Genomic DNA, 11,539 nt, shown 5'->3' with positions numbered 1-11,539 from the left:
ACACACACACACACACACACACACACACACACACACACACACACCCCAAGACAAACAAACAAATAAGAGAGACTAAGAAATGGAGTCTCAACACTCCAGTAAACTCTACACAGAAGAGCTAAGAGAGCAAGAGGATATTCTATTTTGGGGCGAAGGAAGTATGTGGCTTTGGCCAGTCATTTTATGCTTCTGATCTTCATATTCCTCTACCACTAACAGAGCCCAGCAGCAACCTGTAACTAGGAGACATTGTTCAGTGCAGGGCTCCCTGCTGGAATATGTGCTCAGAACTGTTCACAACTTTTGGCTATGGGATATATTTTTTTTTCTACATTTTTTTTCCCTTTTGCAAATGAGAACATTGAGGCTTGACAAATTTCAGTACAATTTTCTATAAAACCCAGCAGGGAGCCAAGATTCCATCCCAGGTGGTGCCTCTAAAGTTGACACATATATGTTACTACTGTACCTTCTCACAGGAAAAAGTCTATTCTTCCATGTGTCTGAGCATCTACCTGAAACAATCAGTGGGAAAACATTGCAAACTGAGAGCTACCTAATATTAACCAAGGACATACCATTTGTTCGGACTCATGGTGATCCAGTGTGTCAGAACAGAACTGTGCTCATTGGATTTTCAAATATATATATATATATATATACACACATACATATATATAAATTTGGAAGTAGACAGTCAATTCTTTTTCCTAAAGACAAGTCTTTTTCCTAAAGACCTCTTGAACAGATCCAAACATCCAACCCTTTGGTTAGCAGAAAGTATTATAATCATTTCCCCAACTCGAGGACCCCTTTATACAACACTCACTCTCATTGCATTTGAGACAGAATTGTCTCCTCACTGTCCAGCAGGTTTCAGAGGCTGCAGATCCCAGGGACATTACTTATCTTTGTCCAAGGAGCTGCTAGTGGCTTTGAACCACCAGAGAGGTGCCACCTTTTGCTAGGAGTCAAACTCTCTGAGGAGTTTGTCACCACAATTCAACATTAATTTATCATGCACTCAGCACCTTGCTGTCAACCTAATTCTATTCTCCACAATATATTTGATATGCATTTTGTATAAGAGAAAAGAAGATAATGGCACTTCCTTCAAGTAATTTAAATTTTAACTTGTAGAGAAGAAAAGTAATATATTTGAAAAGGAGGTGTTTAACTCCAGAAATGGAGCACATACTGCCCACTCACCAGTGAAAACTACAGCAAAACCACTTTTAATCTAACTCCTCTTCTAACAGAAGCCATTGAGGAAAAGTTCTAGTATCAGTATTTCAAAAGATGCACTTAACAGGAATGATGAAACCTCCTTTTTTTGCTCATTCCCCTTCCCAGCAAATACCCAAAATGAATAGATTTCAATTTTAAAACAGTTATGCAGTTTCCCCAATGTTGTACTTTAAGGAGAATAATCTTCAGCACTACATAGTAGTAAATGAAAGTTTATCTGGTATTCATCACCTGGAGATATTACTACTAACAGGTGCTTCTGTGCTTCAATGGTGCAATGATAATTGATATTCTCAATGATTATACCAAGATACAGCAAGTGTCTGCAGGCTTAGTAGGTTTAAAATAATTTTGAAGGCTTCCTTTGACACATTTTTTTAAGAATTCAGTTTTATAATGTAATTCTTTGAATACTAGTCATCAACAATAAAATACATGGTGATTACACTGAGCAGATCAACTTGATTTAGCATTATTCTATCATAAGTTATTCTGTAAAGAAATATATTTCAGTGCCTAGACTCTGATAAAAAATCAAAACAAATAAACACCAAAATACCTTAAGCCAATTTTCCATAACAGAGTACTATGTTATTCATGGTCATATAAAGTCACTCTCCTTCAATTTATTTCCCATGTCTGCTATTCCTATTTACAACAAAGTTAGTGGTCTAACACAATGCAAATGTTGTTGTTATGTGCTGTTGAGTCGCTTGCGACTCATAGCAACCCTATGTATAACAGCCCTATATCCTACTCTATCCATTGTCAATATTATTATTTCTGACGCACCTATCCCCATATCCCCAGTCACTGGATCAATCCATCTCATCGAGGGTCTTTCTCTCTTGCACTGTCTCTCTACCCTCCCAAGTATGATGTTCTTCTCCAAAAGCTGGTTCCTCCTTGCAACATGTTCAAAGTATGTAAGACGACGCTTCAGAATCCTTGCCTCTAAGGAGCAACATGGTTTTACCCTCTCTAGGATGAACTTGTTTGTTCTCCTAACCATCCATAATATATTCAATATTATTCTCCAGTACCACAGCTCAAAGAATCAGTTCTCCTTCTATCATCCCTAGTCATTGTCCAGCTTTCTGATGCATAGCAAGTAATTGCAAAGACCATGGCCTGTAACAGGCACACCTTAGTCTCCAGACTGACATCATTGTTCTTCAGTGCTTTGGAAGGTCTCTAACAGCAGACATTCCCAATGCAATATGTCTTTTAATTTCCTGGTTGCTGGTACCAAGAATGTTGATTGTATAGCCAAGCAAACTAAAGGTGTTAACAATCTCAATCTCTTCATTGTCTATCATGATGCTGTCCATTGCCGCAGTGGTTAGAATTTTTGTTTTCTTGATGTTGAACTTCAACCCATATTTAAGGCTGCAGTCCTTGACCTTGTGCAGCAAGCGCTTTAGGTCCTCCTCACTTTCAACAAGCTGTGTTGTGTCATCGGCATACCGCAGATTGTTGATGATTCTTCCTCTAATCCTGATGCTACATGCAGATGTATTATCTTACAATTCTGGAGGTCAGAAATGCATGTCACAACATACCCCCTTGTCATCAAGTCAATACTGGCTCATAGCAACCATATTGGACAGAGTTCAACTGCTCCATGGCATTTTCAAGACTGTAAATCTTTGTGGAAACAGACTACTGTCAAAGGAATACACACATTTCCAATTATCAGCTTTGTGCATGGTCACTGTACAACCAAGGCTCTTTGAAATGAATGCCATCTTGCTACATCTTCTGGTATCAGAAGAAATGCATTCTTCCTGGAAGTCTTAGGTGGGAAGTAATTTCCTTGACTTTTCTATCTTCCAGAAACTCCTCACACTTCTTTGCTATGGCTCCATTATCCATTTTTAAGTCAACAACATAGCATCTTTAAAGTTTTCTGATTATAGTTCCTGTTTCTATTGTCACATCCCCTTCCCCATTCTGACCTTTTTTTTCTGTTACAATGATCTAATGATTACCTAGAAATAATCTAGATAAACAAAATAATATCCTCACTCGTTATTCTTTCTTCCTCCCTCTATGTGGCCTTAGAATGGATCTCTTGCAGCTTTGGGGAACTCCGTGTTTACCCTTGCATAGTGTAACTTGACCCCATAGAGTTCTAAGGTATGAGAGCTGCCTTCAGATAATTAAATTCTGCTTCTGCAGGAGATAAGCCTGTATGTTGCTAATGTAATTTTGCAATTTCTTTTTCAAAATCTTGAGGTTGATTAGGAATGAAAGAATAATCTGAGAGGTAGCCTGGCAAATTTTCTGACTGACTGTAATCTCCAAGTTCAGACTGAAGAGCAAATGAAGCCAAACAGGATAACAATGTTATAAGGACAAGGCAATCTTCCAGTAAGAATGTCTTGTTTAATTTGTAAAAAAATACTGGATTGGTGGAAGATCTATCAACAATCAGTGATATGCAGATGACACAACCCTGCTTGTAGCAAGTGAGGAGGACCTGAAGCGCTTGCTGCTGAAGGTCAAGGACTGCAGCCTCCAATATGGATTGAGGCTCAATATCAAGAAGACAAAGATTCTCACCACTGGGCCAGTTGGCAGCATCAGGGTGGATGGTGAAGAGATTGAGATTTTCCACAGCTTTAGTTTGCTTGGCTCCACAATCAACAGTCTTGGCACCAGTAGCCAGGAAATTAAAAGACGTATTGTGATGGGAAAGTCTGCTGTTAGGGACCTCTCCAAAGTACTGAAGAGCAACGGTGTTTCTCTGGAAACTAAGGTCTGTCTGATACCATGGTATTTGCAATCACTTGTTATGCATCAGAGAGCTAGACAATGACTAAGGAGGATAGAAGGAGAATTGATGCCTTTGAGCTGTGGTGCAGGAGAAGAGTATTGAGAGTACCATGGACTGCTAAGAAAACAAACAGATTCATTCTGGAAAGAGTTAAGCCAGCAGGTGGCTCCCTGAAGGCAAGGATTCTGAGGCTCCGTCTAACATACTTTGGACATGTAAGCAGGGACAGGTCCTTGGAGAGGGACATCATGCTTGGGAGGGTGGAGGGACAGCGCAGGAGGGGAAGACCCTCTATGAAGTGGATTGATTCAGTGACTGGGGCAATTGGGATGGGTGTATCAGAGACGGTGCGATTGGCACAGGACAGAGCAGAGTTTAGGGCTGTCGTCCATAGGGTCGCTATGAATCGCAAGTGACTCGATGGCACATAACAACAACACAACATTATTCTTAATAACATTTATAAATTCACCTTTGTTGTGAGAAGAGGCATATATAAAAGGACATGATATTACCGTGTGGATATTTAGGGGGTCACAATCATTCTCTTGATCACAGCATCTCTTTATCTTTGTATTTTTTAAGCAATACTGTATATTATGTGCAAGATGATTTTTGTGTGAAAAGTATGGCATTTTATGAGATTCAAATTCTACCAGACTATCTTATATTAATATGCAGATTCTTCCCTTACCCTTGGTCCAAGTCAGAAAACAAGGAGCTATCTTGGTGACTGGCCACCACCATGTATTTTCTGCCTGGCCTTCATCCTCCAAAGAGAAGAGTTGCTCAGATGTGTGCTTAAACTATTCTTAGTGCTTTATCTTAATGTTTAGAACAACTTGAAGTTGGAACTAAAAAGGAAGGTAGAAAATGATAGAGTATATTTTTCCTGACACCAGACAGTTGAGAACACAGGAGAAAATTGGGAAGGAGAACAGAGGAGGTAGAAAGTCAAGTTGAAGGGAACTTTGGACATCAACTGACAGGCCTTTTGATTGTGTAGGTTTGGCTGCCTTCCCAGCTGCAACATGCACCTAACATCCCCCACTTCCAGCCCATTGCTAGGAACAGAAAAGCAGCTCTTTGGGAGAACAAAAAAATTCAAGTGAACTCAGAGAAAAATGGAAAGTCATGACTAAGGTTAGGAGAAAGATAGCAAGCCAAGAGGTAGTGGAGGTAACAGCTGTGTGAACAAAACGTCCAGACAGGAAGAAGGTACACACAGGCCAAACTGGCTAAGCATCTGTTTCTCCTCTCTGTAGACAAATGTCCTTTCTGTTAACTTTTTGCCTTTATCTCACTTTGGCTTCTTGCCTGTGAATTATATTGGGTATTTCCCTTTTACTTTAAATTTGGAAGTTTCATAAGCTCTGCTATTTGCAAAAGCCATTAGAGATGAAATAGGACACCTGACGAATCTATTCTAAGCATTGTATGAAGGAACAAGATTCATCATTTTACCATGTTCAAGCCTGGTTAAGATACAGAAAAATTCCCTATGTAACTATTGTACCAGGGTGAAGGAAAGACACAAATATGTCCTTGTTAACTATGTCTCATTTCTTCCTGCAGATTTAGCCACTTATGTGTGATGAGGGTGTCTTTGAGCCTAGAACACATTTATCTTTTCTATTGATATTTAGTAGAACAACTACAGACACTATCTTTCTTGAGAGTTTAATAGGACTGATACTATGGGAAATATTTTTCTCATTTTTTATTGGTTTGCATACAGTAATTCATACAAATTGTGTTTCATTCATGTATATTGTGTTTGCTATAATCTTTTATTTACATTGTATCGTACAATCGTTCATTTACACTGTATTTTGTATCATTAATTACAATTTATCTGTGCTTATTATTAACCGGTCTTTTTCAGTTCTCCTTTCATCTTTCTCATGGCCTTTGAAGTTACTTGCTATGCATTAGAGAGCTGGACAATGACTAAGAATGACAGAAGAATCGATGCCTTTGAATTGTGGTCCTGGAGAAGAGTGTTGAACATATTATAGACTGCCAGGAAAACAAATAGGAGAGGGTGAACCCAAGTTTCTCCTTGGAGGCAAGGATTTTCAAGCTCCATTTCACACACTTTGGGCCTGTGGTCAGGAGGCACCAGTCTTTGGAGAAGGACATCATACTTGGAAGGGTGAAAGAACAGAGCAGGAGAGGAAGATCCCAGATGATATGGATTGGAATAGTAACTGGGGCAATGGATTAGGTATGGTTACAGTCAGTGAGACTGGCTCAGGAGAGCACAGGTTTCAGAGTTTTTGTACATAGAGTCCTTATGAATCATGGGTGACTTCATGGCACCTAACAACAATATTCCCTCACCTATAAGAACTATCTATGAACATTGTTTCTTTAACTCACAGAAAAATACTAACACAAATTTGTACCTTCTCCCGGTTCCATGGGTCATCATATGACTAAAGGAAGTCAATTTACATGCTTATAAAGTTAACAAACTGTACCTAAACTCAAACCCCGGCTATTTGCTTTGTAACTTTACCCTCTGAATCAAAGTGCATTATTTCATCTGTGTTTACATGAAAAGAATATTTGTCATTATGGATAAACTAAAAATTGATTCAGTACATACAATTTCTTTCCACTCAGATTATTGTAGTCTATTTTTAGGTACCAACCAGTGAGTTGAACTCACAGGGACCACTTTGTACAACAGAACAATGGGTTGCCCAGTCCTGGTCCTGTGTCAGAACTGTAATAGTTGCTCTATTTGAGGTGCTTATTGCAGCTGCTATTGTCAATTTGTCTCACTAAGGATCTTTCTCTTTACTGTTGACCTCTGCTTTTCCAAACATTATGTCCTTCTCTAGTGACTGGTCCTTTTTAATTTAATATCCAAAGTACACAATTAAGTATTAATTTAGTATTAAGTTTAATTAATTATTAAATTTCGTATTCAAAGTACAAAGTTTAAAATTATATCCTTCTCTAGTGATGGGTCCTTTCTGATTTAGCATCCAAAGTACAAAAGACAAAGTCTTGTCATTCTACCTTGGAAGAACCATTCTACTGTACTTCTGCAAGACAGTTTTGTTTAATCTTCTTATGTTGTTGTTGTTATGTACCCTCGAGTCATCTGCAACTCATAGCGACCCTATGTACAACAGCCCTAAACCATGCTCTATCCTGTGCCAATCTCATTGCCTCTGACACACCCATCCCGATTACCCCAGTCACTGAATCAATCCACCTCATAGAGGGTCTTCCCCTCCTGCGCTGTCCCTCTACTCTACCCAGCATGATGTCCCTCTCCAAGGACCTGTCTCTCCTTAGAACATGTCCAAAGTATGTCAGGTGAAGATAGTTCATGATATATTCCATATCCTTCACCAATACTATAATTCAACTACACCAATTATTTCCAGACTTCCTTATTGTCTATCTTTCACAAACATCTGAACCAAATGAAAATACCATTGTTAGAGCACAAATACCTTAATCCTTAAAGTGACCTTGGCTATCTTTTTAGCAATCTCTTTTGCAGCATATCTGATCAATGCAATACATGCTTGATTTCTTGACTGTTGCATCCATGGGTTTTGATTCAAGTAAAATGAAATCCTTGACAGCTTCATTAGAGCCCTATCCTGATGTAACTTTGGACTCAATTATGAAGCATTTTGCTTTATTTCTGTTTAAGTATAATCCACAGTGAAGACTAGTTTTAAGGTGATATCTAATTATAACTGATTTAAATATGACAATTGTTAGACTTTCTCATACTTTTCTTTTAAAAAAAATCTCATGAGTTTTTTTCCCCACCACTAAAATATCATTATTTTTAAAACATTTTATTTGCAAAGTAGATGTAGCTCTGCTTTGGAGATATTATGACAATTTGAGCAGCATCAAGAGGAAAAAATGGTATTTTGTAAGTACAACTGGACCCCTGGGATGACATTCCATACTTTAGTTTTATAATGATATACATTTAAAACCACAAGGAACTAGGATACATATTATAAGAAACAAACAAAAAAAAAGGTTAGTGGACATGGTTGCTTTTTTCATTTGGAATGAAATAAAAATTCAGTCCCTCATCTGAAGGTGCGGAGGGTCAGTGAAGAAGAGGAAGACCTTTCACCAGGTGGATTGACAGGGTGACTGGTGCAATGGGCTCTTGTGTGTCGGGAGAATGGTACGGGATAGAACAGCGTTTAGATCTTTTTTTTATAGGGTGGCTAAGAGTCATACTCGACTTGACGGCACCTAATAACAGCAATGTGAAGGTGAAAATCAGGCCATTCTAACAAATATTCTATTGAATTGAAATATTCCGCATTCTACTGCTATAAACAAAGCATTTTCACTAAAATTAGTAGTGAAAAATTAAAATTCATATAAACAATTCAGAGAAATGTGAACATGTGCATGTATGCCTAGGAAGAAAACTTTTTCTTTCATACCACTTGAATGTTTGGTTTTCTATTGATAGGCAATGGTGACTCCTCCTTCCCCTTAATGGGCATTTGACATTTTTGTGCCATATGGCAGGGGAAGGCAGATTCATATAGAGCCTCTGCTAACATCTGGTAGACTTTGTTCTGATCAAACCTAGGCATACCCTTGGGCAATGCTCTTGAATCATAGGTGACATTCTGGACTTGCTAAGCCTTTGAAAATGCTTCTGAATCTTCTCCCAGTTTTATACCTTGTCAAAGGCATGGCCCTGCCAACAAAGTGCTGGCAGCAGGAGCTTCCCTGTAATGTTCTGGACTTCAGAAGAGAATGAGTTGTAAAGATTCATGGCATCATCCATGGGTGATTGATTAGTGACTACTAAAACAATTAAAATAAAAAAGCAGAAATCATTGACATAGTCTGTTATGAAGTACATAGTCTATCATTGACAATAATTATTGAAATGATTGTCTTTATGATAACAGGACTAACAATAGTAGTAATGGTTAGAAAACCAACCCCTGCAGGATCCAGACTGTCTGAGCTAAGTGATGATAAAAGACCCGGAAAATCATTTAGCCTGGCCCAGATCTTACGTAACTCTCATCAAGAGATAGAAGCTCCAAAGTAAGAAAACTGGTTTCCTATCTCAGTGTTTCTATGGACGATAAGAATGAGCATGAACTCAGAAAGGGCCTGTTTCAGGCAAGTGATAACAAAAAAAAAAATATTTTCTATATCTACTAAAATGACTCTTTCCTATCTCCATGAGAGAATTCTGTGTTGGATTAAATCAGATACAAGTAATACTTATAGGCCATGTTGTTGTTGTTGTCGTTGTTACGTACTGTTGAATAGTAACTGACTCACTGCTGACCTCTGGTGGGTTTTCAGAGGCAGTTAATTGAACAGGAGAAGATTTCCCACCTTTCTCACATTAGCTGGCAAATTTGAACCACAAATCTTTGGGATTGCAGCACAGCTTCTTACCTATAGGCCATGTTAGCAGCCCTATATACCTCCTCTTGTTACCAACCACACACCCTTCCTCAGCAGGATAGGACAGGAAAGGATTATGCGGAAACTCTTGCTGCTGGATAATTTCTTGGCTGGGCCACACCTTTGACAACTAACAGACCAGAGAGAAGATTCACATATATTATCAAAAGCTTAGCAAGATTGAATATTGGTCTCAGCATAGCATCTGACCCTCTGTCACCCAGCAGCTGACTCAGCCTGCTTTGGAGAGCTTAGAGTACTTAAAGGATCCTTGGGAATTATCTCTTCTGGAAAGATCAGTAATAGGAGTGCCAAGAGCAGAAAGTTACAGCTACACACACACACACACACGCGCACACGCACACACACACACACACACACACACACACACACACACACACTCACACTCTTTTCTTTCACCCTGGCATCAGCATATCATATTAGTCAACCCAGTATGAGCTGCATTGGGTCCCTAGTGTTTTTATTGTCATTATAGGAAAGATACCCAGGAATGGATCTACTGACAGGACATTCAGACCTTGGGAGCAGAGCAGGAATTAAGGTATGAATGTCATTCCCACTTCATCTCTGAATTACAGCTGCATATTCTGAATTTTAAAAAGGCTGCAAGGGCAGGATAGATACACTTCTGAAAAAGCATGAGGGCAGAGCCCTTGCAAGTCTGTGTGACTCAGAAGTTCCAAGAAAGAGATGAGCCAGAACTCCAAATGGTAGGTATCATGAAAGCAGACATCAAGAAGAATGTTTTTGTTTTGATTTTTCTTTTGTGTTTTTATCTTTTTTCATTTTATATTGTTTTGCATACAAAATTCATATGCATTGTGTTTCATTCATATACATTGTGTTTCACACAGTCCTTTCACGTTGTTTTCTTATATGATCATTCCCACATATTGTGGTTTATAAAATTAATCACCATTGATCTATACCCACCATTACCCCATCTTTTCAGATCCCTAATGGATCTTTCCTAATTTCTTCACTCCCTCTATCCACACACCAAATTCTATGGCTTTGTGATTTCTCACCTCCCCCCCTCAGTTTCCTGCTCCCTCTACCCTTTTTCACCCTGTGATAACCCCATACATGTTTTACTAGTTATCCTACTATCTTTAAATAATGATCTCAAGCAGTTTTTGTCTCACTCAGCATAATGCTCTCCAGTATCTCCCGTGTTGTATAGTATTTTTCAAAATCATTTCTACTGAGTGCTGTATAGTATTCCATTGGGTGCATGTACCACAATTTCTCACTCCTTCATTTGTTATGGGCATTTAGGCTATTTTCATGTTCTTGAGATTATGAACAATAGTGCTATGAACACTGGTGTATAAATTGGTTTCTCAGTTCTAATTTCCAAAAATTCCCTTAGAATTTTTTTGAAGAAGACTCAATATAGTGAAAATGACAATTCCACCAAAAGGAACCTATATACTTAAATGCAATATCAATGCAGATACAAAGCATATTTTTTAAGAGATAGCAAAGATTATAAGTTTATTTGGAAAGCTTTTGATTTTTAAGAAATATATATATATATATATATAATCTTTTAAAAGCAATCCAGTAAACCATTCTTTACTTGTATGCCAAGTGTGATTACTGAGATTAATTACTAGAAAACAAAAGACGGCTTTTGTCCTGTTGTCTGTGTTCTAGTAGTCACTTTTAGCTAAACCTATGGACAGTCTCCAGTAAAAACAAAAAAAATACCTCCAAACACCTCTTTGTCCTAATATAGTCCAGTCAATATGAATTCATTTCAGCTCTATATATTGCAGAGTGGAATAGCTCTGTAGTGCTTTCTCATCTAGAATCTTTACAGAAGCATATATCTAGGCTTTTGTGTCACTGAATGTGTCACAGACCATCAACATTTAGCTTAGGAGCCAAGTACTTAACAGCATGTGCCACTTGGTACAACATGCTATATTTGAAATAACTTCTCCTCTAAGATATGTCAAGAAGACAAAGATTCTCACCACTGGACCAATTGGCAGCATCAGGATGGATGGTGACGAGATTGAGATTATACACAGCTTTAGTTTGCTT

The 11,539-nt window shown here is 38.3% G+C and overlaps 1 protein-coding gene across 2 annotated transcripts in view; it reads right to left on the bottom strand.

Annotated features, from left to right (window-relative positions):
- The window catches only part of LSAMP (limbic system-associated membrane protein), a 1,002,858-nt gene that overhangs the window by 311,268 nt on the left and 680,051 nt on the right, over positions 1 to 11,539 (bottom strand). The gene's annotated exons all lie outside the window — the stretch shown is intronic.

This window comes from Elephantulus edwardii, unplaced genomic scaffold, assembly GCF_000299155.1.
Source record: "Elephantulus edwardii isolate Elephantulus edwardi_28Jun2011 unplaced genomic scaffold, EleEdw1.0 scaffold00032, whole genome shotgun sequence".
Taxonomy (NCBI): Eukaryota; Metazoa; Chordata; class Mammalia; order Macroscelidea; family Macroscelididae; genus Elephantulus; species Elephantulus edwardii.
This window is presented reverse-complemented; position numbering and strand designations above follow the sequence as displayed.